The sequence below is a fragment of the Macrobrachium rosenbergii genome, chromosome 4 (genome assembly GCF_040412425.1).
Source record: "Macrobrachium rosenbergii isolate ZJJX-2024 chromosome 4, ASM4041242v1, whole genome shotgun sequence".
Taxonomy (NCBI): Eukaryota; Metazoa; Arthropoda; class Malacostraca; order Decapoda; family Palaemonidae; genus Macrobrachium; species Macrobrachium rosenbergii.
In genome coordinates this window covers 43,933,296-43,960,310 of record NC_089744.1, presented here as the reverse complement: position 1 = coordinate 43,960,310, position 27,015 = coordinate 43,933,296, and the positions used below count along the sequence as shown (strand labels likewise).

The 27,015-nt window shown below is 40.4% G+C and overlaps 1 protein-coding gene across 10 annotated transcripts in view; it reads left to right on the top strand.

The window, feature by feature from the left end:
* LOC136833650 (delta(24)-sterol reductase-like) overlaps nt 1-27,015 on the top strand; it is a 234,321-nt gene that overhangs the window by 53,787 nt on the left and 153,519 nt on the right. For 3 of the 10 annotated variants that reach the window (XR_010851552.1, XM_067095835.1, XM_067095795.1), the window contains exon 1: nt 5,166-5,231. The exons of 6 other annotated variants lie outside the window; for them this stretch is intronic. The gene's annotated coding sequence lies outside the window, so the exon portion shown is untranslated. Of the gene's footprint in view, nt 1-5,165; nt 5,232-10,470; nt 10,564-27,015 lie in introns of those variants that run through there. One more of the 10 variants, XM_067095829.1, reaches the window with a different exon arrangement.

The following is a 27,015-nucleotide window of genomic DNA, read 5'->3' as shown; positions in this document are numbered from 1 at the left end:
GACTGTGCATGCACGATAATCACTTCATCTGGCAGGTTTTGATGATGGAAAACTAGGTACAGCATCACTGAAGATAAAGGAAAATGCCCTCTTATCTTTGAGTCCATTATATACTCCATCACGTTATAATATTTATCATTACAACACATTACCTGGCCAAAAGACCAACCAAAAGAGAATTCTTTGATATTAGTGTGGTCGCCATGGAGCTCTGACAGACCCATGGAAGGTAACTCCTTGAAGACAAAACTAGCGACTACGCTTTAAAAAAGCTGGGTTACTAAAGAGAAGACTGTATGTTCTCTCACTTCCAAGGTTTGCATGAATACAGTCATTGTTAACTGTTCCTAGCAAAACTGTCACTCTTGAGGATGGACGGACAGCTGAAGTACTGCACCACATAGCAGCAGTTTTTGCTAATAAGCTAGTCAGCCGGCATGATGATAACCGAAAATCGCCGATAACCAGAAATCAACGAATATCGGCGCTTATTGGTGCCAATAAGTGGATATTGGGGCTTTATTGGTGCTGATAAGTGGATATTGGCACCTCTGTTAGGTGAGTATCGGCACTGGTAAGCAGATATCAGCCCAAATCAATGCCAAAAATCCAGTTACAGGTATTGTCGTCGCTCAACAAGCGCCATAAGACCGGATCGCCGAAAACTGAGGCCGCCGATAATCGGGGACTGCCTGTAATAGGCATTATTATAATTCAGAATATTGTACATAAAAGTTGAGCAATTGAAAAATATTTTACTTCAGTATTCAATACTTTTATTCACTTTTATGGCCTGGATCAGTTTACAGTAATGATGATACACAGTTCTGTTATTTTCAGTCTGTATAACTAAGTAAAGCACTACACTTGATATGCTGTAATTCTATTTGTTCCTACACAAATACAAACCCTCAGTCTTGACATATGGGATTAATTTTCATTGAGCTGGAAAACCGGCCGATAAACGCCAATGACGAAGGAGAAGGCGTGACTTCTGCTGCAAATCCAACGACGAAAGGCACCCAGGAACTGTTCCCAAGGAAGATATCCGACAGTAGAAGGAACTTCCTGGACAGGAAGAGAGACACGAAGGGATGAAATCGTGTCTATTCCAAGAAAAGGCAGAGTTGCTAAGACCCTAAAGGCTACCAAGTGCCCTAAGGTCTATTTGCTTTACCACTTAGGGCTTCACCTCCAAACTAAGTGCTGACAACTTCTTTTTGGTTCTGACTCAGCCAAGAATTGGTGTCTAGGAGCTCCATTTCTTTTGTCTTTATGCAGTTACACTCCCCCCTTGAGGAGTGGAAGATGTGGGAGTTGTAAGCAGCAGCTGCTGCTGCTTACCTGTTGTTCTGCAACCCGAGAGAGAGGATAGTATGTGGATCTTAAATCAGTTTCAGGAGTCTCAGGGTCTGGAAAGGTGCTCCTTTGATAGCAACAGCACCAAGGTGGTGCCATGGTCACACTATCCTCCTCCAGAGATTTTTCATTCTTCGAAACATTGACCAGGGTGGCAGTCTCCTACACTTCCTTTCTTTGAACTTAAGCACAGTTCTTTATAAGACTCAAGAGTCTCAAGATCCTAAGATAGACACTCCTCGGGGTGATAGTGCAACGACACCATGGTAGTGCCATGGTCAGCAAAGGGCCCAGTGCCCTTTCATCTACTCTATTGCAGTGCAGGTACACGAGTAGACAATAGAACATTCAGTATAGTGGCCAACCAGACACATCCCAAGCAAGTGGGGTACAATTACAAACAGTTCAGTCGATAAAGTCAGGAGACAAGGACAGTTGATCTTGGCACCTTGATTTCTGGAAATTTGTTCAACCTCTGAAGAAGTTTGATCATAGTCCTTCTTTTGTCGACTTACTGAAGATGGTGCTGTTCTGCTCTGTCTTAACGCACCCTTGAACAAGCAAGACATCTTTGGTGTCCATTTACATCTGGAGGCTTAAGCTTTTCACCATTCTATGTTTCGAAGATGATCAGTGAGATTGATCATTCCACTTCTATGGTCCTGTGGTTCCAATGACACTATGACATCTATGTTACATCTTTAAAGACTAGACCTTCAGCCCAATGCCAATGACTCATTCGTTAGCTTCGAGTTGGCTGAGAAATAGTGTCCAAATTGCCATTTCTCTGACTAGTTAAAAAGTTAAGTATACCTTAGTTTAACCAGACCACTGAGCTGATTAACAGCTCCCCTAGGGCTGGCCCGAAGGATTAGATTTATTTTTACGTGGCTAAGAACCAATTGGTTACCTAGCAACAGGACCTACAGCTTATTGTGGAATCCGAACCACATTATAGCGAGAAATGAATTTCTATCACCAGAAACAAATTCCTCTTGTTCTTCACTGGCTGGTCGGAGATTCGAACTCATGACCAACAGAGTGGTAGTTGAGAACGGAAGCCGCTCACCCAGCGAGGAACTTCTCTGACTAGTGAGATGATCAAACGAGCATACCCTGCAACTTCCTGGAGGATATCAGTGCATTTCGGACCAGATCTTTTGAGACTAGGGGCATCGATCTGTACATCGCATTCAGGAAGAACCTGTTGGTCGAGTACTAGGATGGAGTGTAATCGTGCAGATCACATTCATCTCCTTTTACCATGGGACGTAGCCCATAGGTCCTTGGACACCTTTTCCTTGGGTCCTATGGTGGATGCTCAACAGGTCATGAAGTTCACCCAGCTCTCGAGGGACAGGTTGCATCTTGCCTAGGGACAGGTTGCATCTTGCCTAAGGTGTGCGGCTGCAAGAAGGTGTGTGTGTGGGACTGGCCTCCTCCCTTTCTCCTGTCTTCCTTCCTTTTCCAGTGGGCAGAGGAACAGTGAATGAGCTGTTATGTGCTGGACGGGTGTGCATGCTGGTGATCTAGATGACTGAGTATCCTATCTGTAATCTAATGCCATTTGGATTAGTAGGTGCAAATTCTTCCTTCTCTCTAGCAAGGGGAGAGAGGGACTGACTATGAACAAACCAGTTGGTTATTCTTAGCTTTATAGTCTCCGACACTGTGGGTTCATCCAAACCTTTTTGAATCATGGATATTACTTTCCATTAATTTGAAATGCCCAGAAGTCTGGCAGTTGAACATCTCTCTTGTTCAGTAGATCAGAGGTATGGTCTCCTTCCTTTGTTCTTTCATGACCAGGAAGAGAGTACCCAGTTGAGCTGAACTACCAGTCTTTCAGAGATTTACCCAGAATCCTGCCTCCAAGAGTAAGTCTCCCATATGTAAAGACAGAGGGTTTGTATTTGTATAGGAACAAATGACAAATTTTTCAAGTAATTTGTATTTTTCATAACATACAAACCTGAGGTCTTTAAGTGAAGTGCCCACCTATTGTCACCCGTCATTCTCTTACCTGGGACAAAAGGTAAACTGCATAGAATTTAAAGCACACCAACTTGGTGGGCATTGCTTCCACCTTTAGCATCGGTAGCTATTACCATAACCAACGTGCAAAAGTTTATCGGCCAGTTTTCCAGCTCACTGAAAGTTAATCCCATATGTAAAGGCCTCAGGTTTGCATGTTAGGAAAAATACAAATTATTTAAAAAATTTGTTATTTTTATATAACATAAGGATATGCTATTAGTCATAAGAATGACAGCATTATTGGTCATGGCTGTTGTGATGCCAGATTACGTACAGAATTTGGTTATTCATTCATAAAACATGACAACTTTCAATATTTTAAGAAGGTTTTTTTAAAGAAAAACATTGATGCAGTTGCAGAGGCAGGTGAGAAATAGTCTTTACTGAATTTGGTTTTATATTTTTTTGTTAACACTGTGTTGTATGTATTATACTGTGATATCTGTACTTTTATCAGTACATTTAAGGGATTTTTATTATTCTCTTTAAAACAGTCACTTTTGGGTCTTTTCAAATATGCAGATGCTGAATTTTTGGGACTTTATAAGTTTTATTTTTCTGAATATTTACCAAAATAATATTAGTACATTATGTGGGTTTGTAAACAAAAAGTCAGTGAGTAACAAAAAATATATAAAAATAGTTAGTGGGGTGGAAAAGGGAGCTTTAATGTAGAAAACTTGCAGGTGACATTTTATGTGATTGTCAAGTACATTGGTGATGTTAAGCAATTAATTTTCTCATTTCATAGCAACATTTTCCGAATTTATAAGTGCATGAAAAACTGACATTGACTGAAATGTTTTATAGACAGGTAAGTTAGCTTTGGTTTAGAATTTGAGGGAACCATGGCAAAATGAATCATGCACACAAAAAATTTAGGTGCTCTGAAATTATCTATTGTATGATACTTACCTCTAGATGTCTGCTGCATACTTGAACCTTGAGGTAGCTGTATTTGTCAGAGATTTAGATTAGATTTCCAGGTGTAAATGTAATAAAAATTTCACTTCATAACAAATTGTATGAAGGGCTGTTGGATACCATCTTATTCCTTTTCAAAGTAAACAAATCTGGTTACCTGGGTGAGGTTGGAGTGCTGCGGAAAAATATTTTATATTACTTTGTATTTTTTATGTAGGCCTCATAGTTTTTTTTATTTTTGTTTAATCAGAATTGAATACAGGAGTTTACTCTTCTGTTTGAAATAGCCATATCCTACAGAAATAAATGAGAATAGCTATGGGTTAAACCTTGCATAAACTTACAAGAACTGCCAGAGTTGTTATATGATTCATACACAAATTACTTATGAATCCATAATTTTGTTATAATTTTCTTGAAATCCATATCCTTATTAATGTACATTACAATTATGTTTGACTATTAGATGTGTTATCATCCAATTTACATAAGAATTATGTAAATGACTTCTGTAAGTTATGTATCTGGTAAGGGTCACGTAGTTAGGTAATTTGGGCTACGTTAATATACTAAAGCATCCTTTGCTTTTTAAAGTACTGTACTTTGAGTTCTACATAAAGATATCACTAGGTTATTCAGTGAACAAAGAGTGGCTATGATGTCAGCCATTAATCAAATACTGTATTACATATTATGCAGCTAAAGAATTGCCGATATGGGTTGTGAAACATATGGTTACTTTGTTTTATTCTTTAACCATATCGCCTGGCCATTTAATCTGTAGATGGTTATCTGGTAATCTCAATCAGATAAGATATCTCAGTGTCAGAGTTACAGCTGTCCTGCTAAAGTTGCCCCTTTTGTTGTATACCCTCACACAGGTGGGGTGTGTGCCATCTGTGTTATTTATGGTAAAGCTTAACATAATTTTTTTCATTGCTTCTAAATAGGATATCAGTGGATTTTTTTAAATTATGTTTATTGCTGATATTTGACACAGCAAATTTTTCTGCTGATGATTTTCTTTTTTCACTGCCTTGTATTTATTAAATTGTTTCTTTTTTTTACTATTTGCATATATGGGGAGAATATCTGGTGTAAAATTCAAGTTCACATGCAACCTTTTGCTTATAATTTTGATAGGGGTAGTAAGTTGTTTTTTAAAATTTTGCTGATAAGTACAGTACTGTATTGTGACTTTTAAATGAAACATCCCCTCCCCCATTTCTTTCTCTAATTTAATTTAACATGTCTCCTCATGCCCAATATAATACTGTATTTAACACAGCCACCTTGCTGCTTTTTCTTCATAGCTTCAACAACTTTTTAAAAATCATTCAAACTTTCAAAGCTTGATCATTTACAGAATTACCTTAATAAGTAACAAATGGTCCCCTATAATACGGTGGATACTGTATGTATTTCATAATGGGAAGTTTACGGTTAGCAAGGTTTCTAATGGTTGTTGAACATTAATATACTTTGAAATGATTTGTTTTGTTTTCTGCAGTGTATAATCTGTCATTTACAGGAACTACCATTATGAATATATGTAAATAAAGTATGTGTACAGTATGTGTAAATATCTTGGAAGATGAAGATAACTGTACATTTACTGGAATGCATTTTTCACAGTAAGTGCTTACATGTTACTTTAAATACAGTATTTTAAGTGAGTGAATTGTAGATTAATAGCAAAATTTTGGGACTGGTAATGATCAATTAAAATATTCCATCTGTTTTATGAATGCATGCCTTTTAAGAACTATTAAAAAAAGTGCCTGACCAATCAAAAATTTTTACATGTAAGTCTTCAACTACTACAAAACATCATTCTTTGACCAATTATTTTGAGTAACACCATGATATCTCTTTTTATAATTCAGTTTTGATGTGTTTTGGTATTGTAGACGATTCAAGAGTATGTATTTGATTCAAGAGTATGTATTTCTGATTTACAAAGGTTGGTTATTATCTCTGTGAACAAAAGTGGAAGGAACTTATGCTTTCACCCTGTATGTGTGTGTGTGTGTGTGTCTTTTTGTAGACATAAACAGGTGAACAGAGTTTGATGAAACTTCTATAAGTGTTCAGTAGACACCTTTCTCAAAAGAACAAGTTATGGGACAAAACAATGTGTTGCCTTAAAAACCATTTCAAATTTGAGCCAACATCTTCAAAAAGTTAATATCGTAATCTCAGGAGGGTCACTTGTTTAATATTTGCTTGTGTTCTATGTCTGCAACGAGAGGCCTGGTGAAATCTTCACAGGTGTCCATAGAACTTTAGGCATCTGTTCAGGTTTCTGTGTCACATCCATTAACTGTGATGCAATTAAATGCTTGAGGCAAACAGCAGGCACTTGTGGCATTGGTGCATATGTTAACAAGGTCATGAACTCCTGTACTGTTGATGAACACATTGAACTACATGGATGACAGTAGAATTTGGTGCTCAGAAAAGTGACAGTATTATTATGTTGCATGTAAGGTGATGTTTGGTAAGCTCATGTGCCCATGATTGGTTTACTATTACACAGATAGCCATAAAAGGTCAAGTGACTGATGCTTATTAGGAGACTGTATACTACTGAGAGGTCACAATTGTTGTCATCTGAGAAAGGCAGTTACTTGCAAAGATGATGTTTGTTCCTTGGAGAAAGGGCTTATAGGAAAGATCATTCTTTCTGTTTTGTTTTACTTCTTAGATGTTGGTTTTGTGCATGGTAGACAAAGAAAGAAGACCGACGGCATTAGTTTCCAACAACATAAGCAGCATTTCTGATTGTCATGAAAATTTAGCTACCTTTTTTGGATTCAGGAGATCAACGATCTTGACAGCAATCAAGACCTCATTCGAACTCGGATAGTCATATAATTTATAGTCATCTTCCATGATCCCACTAGCTTTGCCATAAGGTCCCTGTGACGACTCCAGTGTCATTAACCCTTAAACGCCGATCCTCTATTTACAAAAACGTCTCCCGTATGCCGGCGGCGTTCGGTGAGTTAGCGCCGAAGCGGAAAAAAAGTTTTTTTCAAAAAATCACAGCACGCTTAGTTTTTAAGATTAAGAGTTCATTTTTGGCTCCTTTTTTTTTGTCATTGCCTGAAGTTTAGTATGCAACCATCAGAAATGAAAAAAAATATCATTATCATATATAAATTTTGGAATATATGACAGCGAAAAAATAAAACATATAATTGTATACAAATCGCGCTGTAAGCACAACGGTTAAGCAAATGAGTTAATTTTTTTTAGTTGTATTGTACACTAAATTGCGATGATTTTGGTATATAACAAATTGTAAAACGATCAAAGCAACACAGAGAAAATATTATCACAAAATGATGCATGAATTTGTAACGCGCGGACGTAAAAATTTTTTTTTCAAAAATTCACCATAAATCGAAATTTTGTGCTAGAGACTTCCCGTTTGTTGAAAAATGAAGCTAATTGATTGAATATTACTAGACTGTAAGTGTTTTAGCTTACAATTGCAGTTTTCGACCATTTCGGTCGAGTTAAAGTTGACCGAAAGTCGAATTTTTTCTATTTATCGTGATTTATATGAAAATATTTCAAAACTGATAAAAGCTACAACCATGAGTTATTTTCTGTTGTATTCTACATGAAATTGCGCACATTTTCATATATAAAACTTTATGTAAAGACTAATATAAAATGGTGCAAATATTATGAGAACGCGATGAAAGAATTTCTGAGATGTTCTGCCGAGTTACCGCGCAGACGTAAGGAAAATGTTTTTTTAAAAAATTCACCATAAATCGAAATATTGTGCTAGAGACTTCCAATTTATTGCAAAATGAAGGTAAACGATTGAATATTACTAGAATGTAAGAGTTTTAGCTTACAATTGCGTTTTTTGACCATTTCGGTCGAGTTAAAGTTGACCTAAGGTTGAAATTTTGGCAGCTATCGTGATTTATGTGAAAATATTTCAAAACTGATAAAAGCTACAACCATGAGCTATCATCTGTTGTATTCTACATGAAATTGCGCACATTTTCATATATAAAACTTTATGTAATGACTAATGTAAAACGATGCAAACATTACGACAACATGACGAAAGAATTTCTGAGATGTTCGGCCGAGTTACCGCGCGCAGACGTAAGGAAAAAGTTTTTTTTTTCAGAAATTCACCATAAATCGAAATATTGTGCTAGAGACTTTCAGTTTGTTTCAAAATGAAGGTACATGATTGAATATTACTAGAATGTAAGAGTTTTAGCTTATAATTGCGTTTTTTTACCATTTCGGTCGAGTTAAAGTTGACCGAAGCTTGAAATTATGGCAGTTATCGTGATTTATATGAAAATATTTCAAAAGTGATAAAAGCTACAACCATGTGTTATTTTCTGTTGTATTCTACATGAAATTTCGCACATTTCCATATATAAAACTTTATGTAACGACTAATATAAAACAGTGCAAACATTATGACAACGTGATAAAAGAATTTCTGGCGCGGATGTAAGGAAAAAATTTTTTCAAAAATTCACCATAAATCGAAATATTGTGCTAGAGACTTCCAATTGGTTGCAAAATGAAGGTAAATGATTGAATATTACTAGAATGTAAGAGTTTTAGCTTACAATTGCGTTTTTCGACCATTTCGGTCGAGTCAAAGTTGACCGAAGGTTGAAATTTTTTGTAGTCGACGTACGGTACGTCCACTTGGCACCCAACAGACAATTTTAGTCGATGTATGATACGTCCAGTAGGCGTTTAAGGGTTAAGCATGTAGGAACTACATGATGGCCTGATGGAAATCATCTTCAGGAAGGTGCATTGAACAGCTGCTATCTTTTATGACTGTCTCCAGTTGCTTTGATGATGATGTCTGTCATGTCAGGAGGCCTGCCTTGCTATTGGAAGGTTGATGTTTTAATGGCAATGAACAGTTGTGACCATACGTTTTAATTCATCTCATAAGAGAATGGAGACCATGTTATTACATATCAAAAGTCTGTGTAAATCTGATGAGATGGAACTGAGGGTTTGCAACTTTGGAGAAAGCAAGCTAGAGTGTCCAGGGTTCTTATGCAAGAAACCCATGGGAATGTCACAGCATTTTGTGAGAAGCTGGTTACAAGGACTATTTATAACTCTGGATTCTCAGCACATCTCGAGGCTTCACCATCTCTTGACAGAAGAGAAGCAGGACACATCAGTTATATGTGGGTGAGGTGTTGGGACATATAAAGGTAAAATAAGAGGAAAAAATGTACAGAACTCTGTTTCTTGCGACTTTGATAATGCCTTCCACTTTGTCTTTTAAACTGCTTGGAGAATATTGCCAACCCTTGTCACATATGTAGATATCTAAATTTGATGGTTTCTTCCTTAGAAAGGTCTTTAATATGTTTTATTTATTTTTTCCCTTTTCTTATGTTGTGACAGATCATTTGTCAACAACATGGTGTTCTAGAAGTGGGATATTGTTTATAGTTGTAACTTAGATTTGCTAGAGGGTGGAGGTAGATGCCATACCTCTTTGCCAAAGTGACCAGAGTACCAAGTGGACTCAACCAAAGGAAACATTTATGTGTAACATGCTGCTCAGTACTGTTTAATCTTGATGAACTACAATCCAATATGGCACTGTGTCAATTTTGTGGCCAGGTAGCAGTTCCTAGGACAAATAAAAACTCATTCTTTAGGCTTCCTTTACTTAATAGGAATCAGTACAGTTTCAAGTCACAGTAGGCTCCTGTTAAGGCATAAGTATATATATAGTGTACAGGAATGCCAGTAAGAAAGTCAACTAGTAGAAAGAAAAGCAAAAGTGAGCATTAGTGAAAATAATTACCAAGGTCACACCAAACTGACCATTTATTTAATCTTTTAACACCATTTTTAAGGTTGGCTGCTCTTAAAACATGAGATGTTATGAGACTTTAAAGTTTATACTGTAACACCCATCATTCACATTCATAGTAGGGATTGTTTTTATTACAGCTGATTATACTATTTTAGATTTCTTAAGGAAAATATAAGAACCTCAGATTCCTTCAGTATCAAGTGCTGCACACCAGCAGATTCTAAAACACTGCAGATTTCTCAAGATGTCATAGTGACTACATCCTCAAAGGCTGTGCTTTCATTTTTTTTACTGCAGATATGTTTGTAAGTCTGAGAATGCCAGGTTGACTCCTTCAGTAACAGCCAGAACTCCTGGGAGCGGAACACGAGTCCAATGATTCAGCAGATTTTTAGGTAAAGCTATTAGTAAAAAATGGGCATCATCCCACATCTTGGGGAGTGAAACTAAGCCTAGAAAACATAAATCTTCTTAATGGGGTTCTCCCTTTTCAGATAGGCTGGTACAGCCTCAATGAAGTCAATCCAGGTAGCCTGGCAGACTCGAGTGGATATGTGATGCTTGATAAAACCTAACAGTAAGCCATTGGTGACACAGCTTGTACAAGAGGTAACAAATTCACAGCAAACCTGAGCATTCTGGTGATGACTGTAAGAGTCAAGAAAACTCTAGCTTGAACTGGGTATGCAGTCCTTTAAAGTCAACAGAAAAATCAGACTTGATAGGATGTTCTTCAGCTATCATAGCTAGTAGTAGGATGCATGACTACTGATACTTTAATACTTGCAGTCTCACATGTGATTCCTCTATTCCTATCTTTGCTTCTGAATATAATTTGGATCCTGTGAAGTGCTAAATACTTCAGTAAGGCGAGTACACAACTTACATGTAACTCATGCTTGTGAATTCAGAAAGTCGCGCAAGAGACTTTCCTCTTTGTTTGTAATTTCTGTTGATGGAAGATGTCAGACTCATTGATTTTGCCAGTTTGAAGTGCAATCAATATTTGAGCTCTTGAACATTAGAGCCCAAGACCTACATCATTACCTAGGGGCAAGGATATGATGATGTCTTCCAATAAACTAATGTTTCAGCAACAGCTTCTGATAGTGAATGTATTCTTTCAGCTCCCTCAAAATACAGTGTCAGTGACCCTAGAGACTGATAATACAAGAGTGAAACTTTTTACAACATAGATGAAGAAATGTCATTGTCTCTTCCACAGATTTTGCTTTCAAAGAGTGAGAGAGCATCATTAAAGAAACAGTCATGTGTAAATCTTGTAGCTCTTTTGGCATTGGCAGGTTCACAAGTGGAAAGTTGGACTGCATCTATCCATATCTATATATTAAAAAAAATAGATCCTCATCTTTTTAAGGTGTAAAGTTTTCTTTTATATCATCAAAGTAAATATCAATGGCTAAGAGGCTGCCTTGTAATGAAGACCCTGAGGAAATTTGGATTCATACAAATGAGGAAAAGAAATTTCTAGCAACTGCTCAGGAAGTTGTTTCATATACAGTAGTGATATCTTTGATTAAATTTGTTAGAAAATGGGACTAAAATGGCATCCTAGATCTCCTTGTTTAACATCGTTAGCAGAGCCTAAGTTGATAGTCAAGCCAGAGAAAATATATTTAGGCTTAGAATTACCAACATCAGTTTCTTTTGAGTTCATTGTAGAATAAGTAAAGGAAAGGAAGCAAAGAAAGATAAACTCATGGCAACATCTCATATATTTCCTCTTCCAGATGAAAGGTTTAGAAGATTTACAGTTGGAACAGTGGCTGTACCACTCAGGCCAGACAATGTCCCCTAGCTTTGAAGGCTTGAGCAAGGTATCCTTTTTCAACTCTTTCAAAGTTGCCAGTTATCCAAATGCCAACATAGACATACTCCGGAGAAAGATTTCTTGGAGAGATTCTAGTAGCTTTCAGTGGCAAGAGTGGGTGCTCTGAGCTACATATAAGTTATTGGAGAATATCATTGAGAATGTAGATAAAATATGATCTTGTAGTCTTCAGTAAACATTTTACGGAAGAGATTTATTTCTGAGAATTTTATCCAGTATACTGACTGCCTCAAACTTTGAGAACATGAGAACGCAATGTAATGGACACTTCTTTCAAGCTTTGTTACTCAAAGTATTAAGGGGAGCATTTGACGAAAAAATCGAATAATCCAAATTTTTCCTGATATTGGACATACGGACTCTTACACCTCTTGACTATATTCTCAGAAAATTTTATTAAAAATTTGCAATAGTTGTGGAGTTATAAGCCAAAACCATAACCCTACTATCACTGAGAAAATTACATTTTTTGTATAATGTAATGATAACTTCAGTATATTGGTAGTAATTTCAATTTACAGTAGCTATCAAAGAAGAATATCTAAATGCGATAAATGGCAACTATATCCTATGCAAGTGCGTAGAGGCTCTATTGGGTGAAGGAGTGTACCCACTTGGGCAATCAGTGGCAGCTCAACTCTCAACAAAGCAAGACATTGCGCTGCCCAACCTCGCCCGTGTTTTGACACACTTTTCATTCAGCGCACTTATATTACTTTGCAAGTCAATTTTTTTTATTTCCCTTGGCTTTGCAATACTTCTTTGTTCAGAAGAAACCATGCCGAGACCAAGAAAATTTAAACAACATCCATTCCATAAGAGAAAGGAAGAAATGACGTCATGAAGAGGGAGGCATCCAAGAGAGAGGAAAGAGGGGGACCAGGAGCGTAAATATATGAAATATAATTCAATATGCATAAAATAGTAATCACAGATAACACCAATATGATATAACATATCAATTTTGTCATAAAAACCTCAAAGTGTGAGACAACAAGCAAATAAATGGACAGACAAGGTAAAAATGTCATAAAACTTTGGAGCCCGATATCTCAAAACTAAAGTTATCGACCTTCAAATGGAAACTCAGACATATCTCAGTGAAACAAAAAGCAAATGAAAGCTAAAATTGTCTACAAAACTATAGAGGTTTTTTTATTTTGTCCCAAAAATATTTTTGGGAATTATTTTTCCACGAAACCGATCCAAGATTTTTAGAAAATTTAAAAATATTTGTAAAAAAAAAATTGACAAAAGTGCTCTATTGTTTTATTCTAATCTATAATACCTGTCTACCACGTAAATTTCAGCTCTTGGGTGCAATAGCTATGGCTGAGTTTTTTTTTAAAGAATTTTGGGGAGGGCAGGGGTACCAGCGAATGGGGGGGAGAAGAAAAATATGAATACTGACCTTTTTTCTGTACATAAACTAACCAGTGCCCAAAATTTCAAACTGATTCATGCAAAAAAACCAAAGTTATTAATAAAAAAGATTTTTTCAAATGCTCCCCTTAACAAAACACTGTGAGGTCTACTGCAGTGACTGTAAGTCATGAAAATCCTCAGGAAGTGGGCCGTAAGGAATTTTTTGATAGTGTAGTTTCTTGTTTCGTCCTCAAGGAGTTACCCTTCTATGGTCTGTCAGAGCTCCATGGTGACCAAACTAATATCAAAGAATTCTCTGAGTTGGTCTCATGGCTGGGTATTGTGTTGTAGTCATAAACACTATAACACGTGGTGGAGTATGTAATGGACTCAAAGATAAGAGGGCACTATCCCTTATCTTCAGTGAAGCTGTACCCGGGTTGTTTTCTTTGTCAAAACCTACTAGAAGAAGAAGTGACTAATATGCATGCGCAATCCACCATATTGTCAACAAACAGACCCTCACAGAGACCAAGAACCCATTACTCTTCTTGGTCAATGCATGTACAATTTAGTGCGATTACCAGCACTCCAAATCTTGTCTTTTAATTGTCAACAAACAGACCCTCACAGAGACCAAGAACCCATTACTCTTTTTGGTCAATGCATGTACAGTTTAGTGTGATTACCAGCACTCCAAATTTTGGCTTTTTCCCCTATTTCATTAGCAAGGATCATGGAAATATCTGAAATATCAAGTTAAGTGCTTAATTTTAAGTTCCAGTCAAAGTTTTAGTTTTAAACCTTTGGAATTGTTGGAATTGGTAATTATTTTGTGTGTGAAAGCCAGAAACCTGGCTTTTCTTGCTACACATGATCAGGGCTTACTCATTATTGCTGATCGCTAGTTTTGAAAAGTGCAAATTGTTTTAAAGAATTTGTCATTCTAATTAGATGTTTTAACTTGAAGAAATACTCCACAGTTTATCATTAATATAGGAAGTCCTGTCAGATTATATGATGTCTGCAATAATCTAGACAGTAGCCTACATCAGATTAAGTAAAAATGATTTAAACTAGATTAATAGTGGATGTTGTCTGTAGCCTATAACCTAGGACTACCTATCCTTAAGTGTGAACTAAACCTGGATAAGTCAGTTACCAGCTGCAGAGGGAAAAGGGAGCATCAAAAATACTTATAAAACTGGGTGGCTATCCCACAGGAAGAGTATGTTGAATGTCAAATGATTTCTTCTCTCAGATGAGGAACCATATTCCATTTTGGTGAGGATGTTGTCTTTGTCATCAGGACTTTATGCATTTATGTTATCATGAAGGCATCAGTCAACTACACTCTCTTTCTTTCTAGGTATCACTGAATGGTCCTCTCAAGACCAACAGAGAAAAAGTTGACATTTCAAGAACGATACACATTCTGAGAGAACTGAACTTTGAAGCCCAAATGTCTTGGAAGTAGCAGAGAGCAAGAAAAGCTATTAGGCTTTGCTATGGTTAACACTTAAAAATTCCAAGAGAGGAAAGGCAAAACAAGCTGTTGCTGAGTACACCAGTGCAATGCTAATGAAGAAGGACAGATGGTTCTTGTTGTGACACTCAGTGATCAGGAGGCTCTTGTCATGACTCCAGTATTAGGACAGCCAATGTCATGAAAGGTGGAGGTTGGAGCTGCTATTATCATGTTTTGGCCCCTAAAGGTGTTTTGGATTGCAGTTTTCTTTGAGTTACAATTCTCAAAATACTTTAGTGATGTGGCTGTTGAGGGAGGAAGCTGTAATGGCACCTGTATGTGTTGTGGCTGCTAGAACAGCTATGCTGTGGGCATAACCACTAGTCTGGCCCTGGCTAGACACCTGTCAGAGCTGTAGAAACTTGGTTCTGACGTGGGTGTGATCTGTGATCAAAGGTGTAAACATGATGTAACCCTGATTGTTACTCTTAACATGGATTTGAGGTAGAACTTGATCAGTAGTCAAGTACAAATCTGTAAACAAGTTACAGAGATAGGGAAGAGTTACAGATCCATAGCTGAGTCACATATCTGCAATCACGTTACAGGTCCATGGACAAGGAGTGGATCTGCTAATGAGTTACTGACCCAGATTCGAATTACTGTCCAAACTGTCAGCTCAACGTTAGTGTGGCACTATTAGCCGTGAGGCAGTATTCCTAGCACTGGATCGTGGTTTCTGTTGATATGGCTGAGTTTGTAAGTCCTGGAACCTTATTTAGTCTTGATGCTAGAGTGGTTTTCCTCTCGCTACAGGAGAGTGTCTGCTAGCATGCCTGCTGTCACTGGTGCAACTCATATTGAGGCTTGTGGAAATGATGCAACCTTAGGGTTCACTTTAGTTGCAGCTCCTGACATCAGTACAACTGGAAAAAACTCTGACCCAAAGAAAGCTTACGTACTTCCATGGAGGATTGGATTCATGTCTGAAACAGTGCTTGGAGGTGCACGAGAGGCCAGCGAGTGGTCTTAGCAGGGTTATGTACATGACATGGAGCCACAAATCTTGGATTGGTGTTTTAACATGGATCAGCCCCATCGTAGACAACAAATGCCTTCATCCTGGAGGAGACTCATCTTGTCCAGAAGGTTGGAGTGGCTGCTATGTAAATGCATAAGGCTTTTGATGGCAGTTACATAAGTTACTGAATGTTTCCATCCAGGAGGTTCCATCCAAGAGGAGACATCAGGAATGGGAGTGGCAGACAAGCCAACATACTGGCAATAGCAGGAAGAAAAAGTTAACCAGACCACTGAGTTGATTAACAGCTGTCCTAGGGCTGGCCCGAAGGATTAGACTTATTTTACAGGGCTAAGAACCAATTAGTTGCCTAGCAATGGGACCTACAGCTTATTGTGGAATCCGAACTGCATTGTACCGAGAAATGAATTTCTATCACCAGAAATAAATTCCTCTAATTCTTCATTGGCCGGCCGAGAGTTTATCTCTTTAATATCTCGAGGAATGTTAATCCATTTCTCTTCAAGAGACTGACAACAAAAAAATTTATATGTTTGTCTTTTGTCTTCCAAAGATGTACCTTTACATTTTTAAAACACTATGAACTAAGTACAGTATCTATTTATCTAAGCTACCATATTTGATGGCTTGTAAGACGCATGTCTGCATAGGATGCACCCCAATTTCAGCAGGACATTGAGGGAAAAAAAAAAAAAAGGTTTCCTAGCCTATGCTCATATGATTTTGGTAAGTAAAAACTGTAGTATTAGGTTATCATATGCATATTGTTTCTTACCAACAGAATCAACAAAAACATTAATAAAGAAGTTATTTACCATATTTATATTTATCAAAATATGTATTATACAATCAGCCATTTACTTTGATCGAATGTTTCGTCTGCTGCTGAAAGCTACCTCATAGGTTCACCAATAGATTGCAACACATTCATTTGTAAACATTGTTTCTTACCGGCAGAATCAACAAAAACATTAATAAAGATGTTACCTACGGTAATATATGTTATTTATATATCCATTATATATTATAAAAGTATGCAATCAAGCTCTGGAATTTACTACGTTTCATCACTGCAGCTGAAAGCTGCCTCTTGGCTTGATATGAATACGGTTAGGTGGCAGCACCATCGTTTGTAAGCATGCAGACGATGTTGGTAAAGCTCTCGAGATATTCACCAATAGGTGGCAGCACATGTACTGTAAGTCTGTAAATGTGGAATGCGGCGATGTGCTCTAGATGACAATAATGATATTAACACATTTTAATGAAAATATCGATAATAACAACGTAGATATTTTGATTATAATACTAGCAGTAGTAATTGCGGTGATGGTAAGTGTGATAATGATAAATAATTACTGTATAATAAACTTTGTTTTTTAATAGGTTATTAGGATAACACCGAATGTTAGGCTAGGCTACAACATCTACATGACATTTCATGTATAATTTCGGCGAAAATTCTTAAATTTTGAGCCTACATTATGTACATAGGACGCAGGGGGATTTTTTAGGCCATTTTTTTTATTAAAAAAGTGCGTCTTATACGCCGTCAAATACGGTATCTGTTTATCTCTCACATTCTACCCTTCGGCAAGAGAGAGAGAGAGATTTTTCAGTATTGACTGGTTCACCCTCCCACATGAGCCCCAAGACTCAGGAAAAAAGTTTGGGGGTGAAATTTGTTTGTTTACTTTTTTTCATTTACTTATAGAAATACATAAATGTTGTAATTACAGTACTGTATATTTATTATTATTATTATTATTATTATTATTATTATTATTATTATTATTATTATTGAAAATTAGTACTTGTTATTAGGTAAATCATTTATCTATCATACAAAACAAATAAACATACAATAAAAATTCTTTCATCTCAGTAAGAGAGAGAGAGAGAGAGAGAAACATTTATGTATTATTTCATCTTAATACATATATTATTTAATCTTACAGTACAGTTAACCACCGTATTCATGGGGATGCATACCAGACCCTGCAAATAATTAAAATCTGTGAATAGTTAAGACCCCCCTCTCAAAATGATTATAACTGCCTATCTTGAAAGTTCAAATACCAAATTTATACTTGAAGGATCATCCTACATCAAATATACCTTAAATTATTGTCTTATTACTGTATTAATCTTTGAAATTAATATAATTTCAAAGTCATCTTAAACATTAGTACCCTTAAAAATATATACTCTACATACATATTTCTAACCCTTCCAGCCAAAACAGAAAGGTAGAGTGAGTTACCACTAATTTATACTCAACCAGCACAAGCAAGAGAGAGAGAGAGAGTTTATCTCTTTAATCTCTCAAGGAATGTTAATCCATTTCTCTCTAAGCGACTGGCAACAAAAAATTTTTTTTTTTTTTGTCTTCCAAAGACATACCTTTACGTTTTTAAAACACAATGAGCTAAGTATCTGTTTATCTAAGCTATCTATTTTTCACATTCTACCCTTTGGCAAGAGAGAGAGAGAGAGATTTTTCAGTATACTATCCTTCCCCACTGATCACCCAACCCTTGTTGTCAGGTTACTTGACATATTTGACAGGTGGGGAGTGAACAATACTCGGGGAAAAAAGATTGGGGGTGAAATTTGTTTGTTAAAATTTTTTCATTACTTACTATAGAAATGCATAAGTGCTGTGGGAAGAACTCTCCGGGTACGGCCAGTGTTTCCCTGTAGACTTTCTCAGCCGGGGAAGTGTCGCCATTTGCTTTCGGTGTGGTGTGGAGACCCCAGGACCCAGGGCAGCTGTTCCTTCCACTTCTCGTCGGTGCAGCGTGCCATGAGAGCTGCTTTAAGAGAGTGGTGTGCCCTCTCGACCATGCCGTTCCCTGCGGGGTTGTATGCCATTGTGCTGTGTAGAGTTGTACCCATCAGGCATGCCAAGGAGACCCAAAACTCTGACAGGAAGGCAGGTCCCCTGTCCATAGTGATGCTCTCTGGCACTCCGAAGTGGCTTATCCAACTGGAGAGGAGGGCCTCTGCGCATGATGTTGTTGATGCCTCATCCTTGGGGTTGCTTCGGGCCAGTGGGTGGAGCGGTCTATGATTGTCAGGAGGTATCTGGCTCCCCCCAACTGCTGCGGAAGGGGCCCGATGATGTCGGTGTGTATGTGGCCAAATCGCCGACGAGGCTGAGGAAAATCGCCGATCCCGGATTCAGTGTGCTGGGATGTTTTGCTTGTTTGGCACGGGATGCAACTCCTTGCCCACTGGCGGACGTCCTTGTTGATGCCTTGCCAGACGAACTTGTCAGTTGTGAGGTGTGCTGTTGTGCGCCCCGATGGATGGGAGAGGCTGTGGACGATGTCAAACACTTGTTTCCTCTTTGATGTGGGCACCAGGGGGTGTGGGCGGCCTGTGCTGGTGTCACAGAGGAAAGTTGTGTCCGAGTTTGCTAAGGGCACGTCTTCCCATTTGAGAGCCGTTACTGCTGTCCTGTAGTCCGCCGTCTCCGGATCCGCTGCTTGTTCCTTCGCGAGGTCTTCATAGTCGATCCCGAGGTGAAGGGAATTGATCTCTATTCTTGACAGAGCATCAGCCACTGGTTTTTTCTTGCCAGGGACGTAGTTGATGGTGCAACCAAACTCGGAGATGGCGGTTAGGTGCTGCTGTTGCCTTGCAGACCAGGCGTCCCCATTTTGCAAATGCATGAACCAAGGGTTTGTGGTCTGTTAGGATTGTGAATTTGGTTCCCTCCAGTAGGGACTTGAAGTGCCTCACGGCCTGGTAGATAGCCAGCAGCTCTCTGTCGAAGGCACTAGCGGGTCTCTGCTGGCGAAAACTTGCGGCTGAAGAAGGCCAAGGGCTGGGGCATGCCATTCACCAGTTGCTCTAGTACTGCACCGCAGGCAATGTTGCTGGCGTCCGTCGTCAACCTGAGGGCAGCAGCGGGGTTGTGGTGAGTTAAGGTGGTGGCACTGGAGAGGTCCCTTTTTGTCTGGATGAATGCCTGCTGCTGTGGAGCTTCCCACGTTAATGTTTTTGGCTTCCCCCTTCAGGATTGACATCAGGGGGTACATGATGTGGGCGACGTCTGGGATGAAGCGCCGGTAGTAATTTATCATCCCAAGGAACTCCTGAAGGGTCTTGATGGTTTGGGGTTCCAGGAAATTTTTTATAGCTTTCACTTTAGAGGCTGTGGGGCACACTCCTGCTGGGGAAATCTTGTGGTCCAGGAAGTCTACTTTTTCTTTCCCAAAGATGCACTTGCTGAACCTGACAACTAATCCGCTGTCCTGCAGGCGTTTCATGACAGTGCGGACGTGGCGAAGGTGTTCCTCTGGGGACCTGGAAAAAATGAGGATGTTGTCGATGTAGCAGATGCAGAAGGGAAGATCTCCCAAGATGGTATCCATCAGGCACTGGAAGGTGGTGCCTGCGTTCCTGAGACCAAAAGCGGAATAGGAAAATGTGTAGCTCGCGAAGGGCGTGGTGATGGCGGTCTTTTGGACATCGTCGGGATGCACAGGGACTTGGAAGTACGACTTCAGTAGATCCATCTTGGAGAAAATTTTGGCTTCGTGGAGGGCGCATGTCAGGTCTTGCATGTTAATGAGGGGGTAGTGATCTGGTGTTGTTACCAAATTCAAGCGCCAATAGTCCCTGCAGGGCCTCCATGAACCATCGGATTTCTTTACCATGTGGAGAGGGGACGCCCACGGGCTTGATGCCTTTTTACAGACGCCCATGCGTTCCATTTCTGCGAAGGCCCGTTTGGTGTCTTGTAACTTCTGGGGGGACAGACGTCGGACTTGGCATGGTTTGGTGGGCCCGTCCTGGTGATGTGGTGGAAGATGCCGTGCTTTGCCGAAGCCCCAGGTGACTGGCATAGTTCTGGTTTGAACATGTCCGGGAATTCCTGTAGGAGGGACATGTAGCTGTTGGGGGCTGCGGAGCATATGGAGGGCATCCCGGGTCTGATGGAGAGCTGATGGGAATGGCACGTCCCTGTGTCGAGGAGGCATTGTCTGGCGACGTCGACTAGGAGTCCGTGGTGCCCTAGGAAATCCGCGCCCAACAGAGGGAACTTAACATCCACTACAACAAAAGGCCAGTGGTATCTGCGCCCCAGGTCATTGTGCCGTAAGTGCGGATGGGAGTTCCTTTTGCTGCTATGAGGGAGGGTAGTGAGTCAGGTATTTTTTCTAAACCTTCCCTGGATGGCGGGAAAACTGACTGCATTGCCCCCGTATCAACCAGCAGGTGGCGTTTGGAGATCTCGTCTCTGATGAAAAACCCTGCTGGGCGGGGGAAGTTGGGTTTCGTGGCCACAGCTGTTATTTGTGGCCGCCTTTGTCGTTTTTTGTGAAAGAACATGGAGGCCTGCAGGTTCTGGCGTTGGTCCCAAACTTTTTATGGTAGAAACACCACGCTGGGTTTGGCCATGTCCTGTGCTCTCTGATTGGCGGTCTCTTCTTATACATGGCTTTGATGTCTCCGTCGTCATCGTCGTCGCCGCCTTCCTCCGACAGGTTGCAGGCTCCCAGGGCGGCGGCGTGTGTCGACGCCTTGGTGGCCTCATATAGTTTCTGGGTGGTGTCGACTAAGGCATCCATGTCCAGGTTCTCTGCACCCCTTATCTGGCACCGAACTTCCTGCGGAAGGTGCCGAATGAAGGTAACTTTTGTCAGGTCAATTGTTCTCTTCCTCCTGTTCTCGTCGCGACCCGGGAGTGTTACTAACCCCCGCAGCTGGTACCAGGCTTCCCTGGGTGATGCATCTCCAAGGGGCTGGGATAACAGGTAGAATGTGCGCTGTGCTCTCTCGGACACGGGCATGGAGTAGGAATTCATCAGTTTGTTTTTTAAGTCTGTGTATGAGATTTTGTCTGGTTGTGCATCTAGCCAGGGGTAGATTCTATTGAATACTTCTTCTGGGAGCGCTGTCATGACACTGTCCGATTTTGTAGCATTGTCTGAGATGCCCGCCATGTGAAAATGCGCGTTTGTTCGCCGGAACCATGATGCTGTGTTTTGGCGCGAGAACGAGGGAAGTTTGACTGCGTCTGGCTTTGTTGGTGAGAGCGGCATGTAGACGATGCTCGCGGGTTTGCACTGGGGTTCTACATCTGACATCTTGACTGCTCACGCACCAAAACGCGGGAAAATGTGCCGTATTGAGTCCGTTAATGGTGCTGATTTGTTTGAGAGGTTGAACGAGGTGCCAAAACATGCCCTTTTGGATACGCCATATTTAGTCCGTTAATGGCACGGTTTCCGTCGGGCATGGTGCTATCAGAGGCCTAAACTTTACGCTGTAGTTAGTCCGCTAAAGGCTCTCTGATGGTAGGGTGCGGCCATAGTTAGTCCGTTAATGGCTGGGCAAAAACTGCGCTCCCTGTCCCTGACCTGGGATCACCAGTGTGAGGCTTCAAGAAAAGTCAGAGGTGAAAGACTGATTCTTTATTGTTCTTGACAGGTGTTTATAAGACAAAAAGCGGACAGAAAGGTAGCGGGCGACCCGAGACCCCCTGCAGCGTCCATACAGGATTTGTGTTTTCTAGCAAGCATAAAAATACGTACAACATTTGTTACATGACACATAAAAGGTAGATATATCGGCAGAAAGGCCATACAATGATGCATAAGATGAGGTACACAAAGAATCTGAAATAAAGGCAGGTAAAATACATGACGTGATTAATGTACATCTGAAAAGGAGAAACACAAGGAAAGAGAGGCGCATTTGTCACCCTTACAAGGGAAATATGTTGTCTATGAAACTGTCATAGGCAACTTGACTGAGATTCGGCAGTGTCAGAAGCGATGGCTGTGTCATGACAGGTTTGAGTGTAGACAACCCACCACCAGGAACACTGCCTGACAAGGAGACATCTGTTGACCCTAAAGCATAGCTATTTGCTGTGCCGTCAGCCGGTAAAGTTGGTCCGCGTGTGCAGGAGGATGAGGCACGAAGGATGTTTAAGGTGGAGGAGGCTAAGGCACAAAGGATGTTGAAGGAGCAGGAGGCTGAGGCGTGAAGGATGTTGAAGGAGCAGGAGGCTGAGGTGCGAAGGATGTTGAAGGTGCAGGCTGAGGCACGAAAGACGTGGTTGATGACGTATCTTGGTCCAATTCCCAAAATGAATATCTGGTGCTTGGGAAAGGGTTGAAACTTGTTTTCAGACTCCCTTCTTTCGTCGCCTTCTGTAGTCTGCACAAGAAACCAGATCTCCATTTGGAGGTATGTAGAGAAGAATGGGTCAATCTCAGTGCAATCCTTCGCAACCTTCTTCAGGTGGAGATTCCAGTAGGCCTCTTTGGCATTTGGCTGTATTCGCTTCATAAGTGCCTTCTTGGCCGCTTCTGCATTTCTGGGATCGACCTGTGTCGCGCAGTGAAATGTCCCATATAGCACACATTTCTAGGTATAAATATTGCTAGATATACCAGAGAAAAAAGCTATACAGCTATATAGAATGCCAGAGTTACTACCTCTGGATCGATCATCCTCATAGTATGTCGGTATGTCATCTAGGAGCGAGTGGAAGCCACTACCACAGATGCTTAACCCAATAGATCTCTCCTCTCCCAAAACCCCTCTACCTAAGGGGTGCCGTTACAGCGGTCCTTCTCCGCTCGCTACTACTACTTCTACCCAGAACCATCATCCTCTTATAGCACCTTTTCACGTGTACACACGTTAACTTTCACTTGTGTGTTTTTGTGCTATTATTCATTATTTTCGGCATTATTCATCTTTATTATGTCGTCAGGCAATCAGGATGCATCCCCTTCTAACTTGAGTATTCAATTTTGTTGGTATGGGACTCGGTTGGACAGTTTTGTCCCGTTAAATAACTTACACATTGTTCGGCTGGGAGCCGCCATGTTTGTTTACATTCGTGGTTGTAGTCCCCAACCTCTTGATGCTCCTAATATAATTTCTGACGCATTGAAAGAGTTTTCTAAATGATGCGAACCTCTATTCCGGATTCTGACCAAATCACTCCTGACAACGTTTCAGAGTGATCTGTATGACTTTGTGGTGGCAAGACGGAATTGCCGGAAGCATGTATTTGCTGACGCCTCCATCCGGCATGAGCCAAACAGGCTCATTAAGTCTTCCATCTGGGGAGCTAACCTCTTTCCTGATGACGCAGTCAACAATGTCATCAGTGAGGTTTCCAGGGCCAACCGGAATCTCCGGATTAGTTGGGGACTTCCTTTTAAGAGGAAGTCTTCTGAGTCTTCGAGCCCTCAGCCTAAGAGAAGGAAGAGGTCAAGGAGGTACCATTCGTACCAAGCTCCTCAGACCCAGACAGTTGTCCAGGCAGTTCCCGTCTCTCAAGTTGCCCTACCTTCTACCTCCAAAGGGAAACCTCAACAGCAATATGTCTTACTGAGTCAGCCAGCTCACCACTCTGCTGGCTCGGCTGCCTACGTAGCGTCCCCTGTGTTCAACCCCACCTTTGAAGCTCAGGGTTCGTTTCGTGGCTACCGCCAGTCCAGGGGCAGTAGAGGTCGAGGCGGATTCCGGCACAGGGCGGGATCCAGAGCTCAGTCCAGAGGCAGAGGCTCAAGAGGAGGCAGAGGTAATAAGCCCTCAAACCAATGAGCCTCTCCAGGTAAGGGTCCATGGGCCCACAGCATTGTCTCAAAAGGTCTAGGGTGGAGTTGGATAGAAGGGCCTCCTCCACCAGTCAGATTCTATCAGACCCCAACACCGGACCTGTTAGACTATGCAAAAGACCTTCTTCTAAAGAAGGCAATAAAGGAAGTCAGACATCTAAAATTGCAAGGACGCTTGTTCAGCGTGCCAAAGAAAGACTCAGACAAAAGAAGAGTGATACTGGACCTATCAACTCTGAATTCTTACATTCAATGTGACAAGTTCCGTATGTTGACCGTCTCTCAGGTGTGGACCTTACTTCCCCGTGGGGCCATCACCACCTCTATAGATCTTACAGACGCATATTATCATGTCCCGATGGCGAGAAACTTCTCTCCCTACCTAGGGTTCAGGCTAGGCAAACAGGCTTACTCCTTCAGAGTAATGCCTTTCGGGCTCAACATAGCACCCAGGATCTTCACCAAACTAGGAGAAACTGTGGTACAGGAACTACGATCTCAAGGCATTATGCTCATGGCTTACCTAGACGATTGGCTAATCTGAGCTCCCAACGACACCGAGTGCCGGAGGGCGACCAGAAAGGTCATCCAGTTTCTAGAATATCTATGATTTCACATAAATGCAAAGAAATCTCGTCTGATTCCGGCATCCCAATTTCAATGGCTGGGAATCCAGTGGGATCTAAACACCCACAAACTTTCGATTCCGCCAATAAAATGCAAGGAGATAGCCAAAGCAACGAGACAGTTTCTCAAGTGCAAACGAGCCTCTCGTCGCACTCAAGAAAGAATCTTAGGTTCTCTTCAGTTTGCATCAGTAACAGATTCCAGGACTTCAGGTGGTCCTGTTTGCCACTGAATCAAATCACAAACTGCCTTGTTATATAGCTCCGAACCTGGACCCTCGGGCCTACGCCACGGATGCAATGTCAGTAGACTGGAACAAATGGCAGAAGGTGTACCTGTTCCCACCAGTAAATCTTCTGATGAAAGTTCTACACAAACTCAGGTCATTCAAAGGCCGGATAGCTCTAGTAGCCCCCAACTGGCCGAAGAGCAACTGGTTTCCTCTTCTATTAGAGTTGAAACTCAGAGCCAAACAGATTCCACATCCAAGTTAACCCAAGTAGTACAAACTCAGACTGTGTCAGCTTCCTCAGGAATGTTGAATGCCCTAACTTTATGGATTTCATGAAGTTCGCGGCACAGAAAAATGCTAATATTGATCCTTTGAACACAATGTTTCTAGAATCAGATAAGAGAGAATCTACTCTCTGTCAGTATGATTCGGCAGTAAGAAAACTTGCCAATTTTCTGAAAGAATCAGACGTTCATACAATGACTATGAATCTCACAATCTCATTTTTTAAGGTCCTTTTTGGTAAAGGCCTAGCTGCTAGTACTATTACTACGACTAAATCCGCCTTAAAGAAAATATTTCAATTGGGATTTAACATTAATTTAACAGATTCATATTTTTCCTCTATTCCTAAAGCTTGTGCTCGTCTTAGACCAACAACCCGTCCTAAAACGGTTTCTTGGTTTTTAAATGACGTACTAAGATTAGCCTCAGACACAAACAATGAATCTTGCTCTTATTTGACTCTTCTTAGGAAGATGCTGTTTTTAATTAGCCTGGCTTCAGGAGCTAGAATCTCTGAACTTTCAGCCCTTTCTAGAGAGTCGAATCATGTGGATTTCCTCCCGTCAGGAGAGGTTCTACTTTCTCCAGACCAACCCTTTTTAGCCAAGAACGAAGATCCTCAAAATAGGTGGTCTCCCTGGAAGATCATACCTCTTCCGGAAGATCCTTCCTTATGTCCGGTAGTTACCTTAAAAGCTTACCTTGAAAGGACTTCTCAAAGATCTTCAGGTCCCCTTTTTGTTAGAGAGAATGGTGGAACCATCTCCTTGAATGGTATTAGACAACAAATTCTTTATTTTATTAAACAAGCCAACCTGGATTCAATTCCCTAGGTCCATGATATCCGTGCTGTAGCCACCTCAGTTAATTACTTTCAACATATGAATTTTGATGAAATTAAGAAATATACGGGCTGGAAATCTCCAAGAGTTTTTAGACGTCACTACCTTAAATCCTTAGGCTTAGAGGCTCTTAAATTTTCTGCTGTCGCTGCAGGGAACATTGTTTCTCCAGAGTCAGCTTAATATTATGTTATTTAAAGTTTGTAATTTGTGATTTAGTTTGCTTGCCCTACCTATTGGTATAGCTCTCACCTACCTGCCTCGCTTGTATTCCCTGCCTTTCTACGTTGTTGACTGGGTTTGGGTTGCTTCACAACCCACTCCTGTCTTTGTACATACCATCCTTGTTCAATTTTTCATCACTATTTGTTAATTTAGGTGATGGTTTTTTGGTCATATTGTTAAGCAATATCTTAAGCTACATTGTTTAGTATACTTTACTTAACATATACAGATTTAAATAATATGTTATATTATTTGGATAAGTAAAAAGCATAATCAAAAATAATTTTATTTTCCTTAGTAAAATTTTTGATT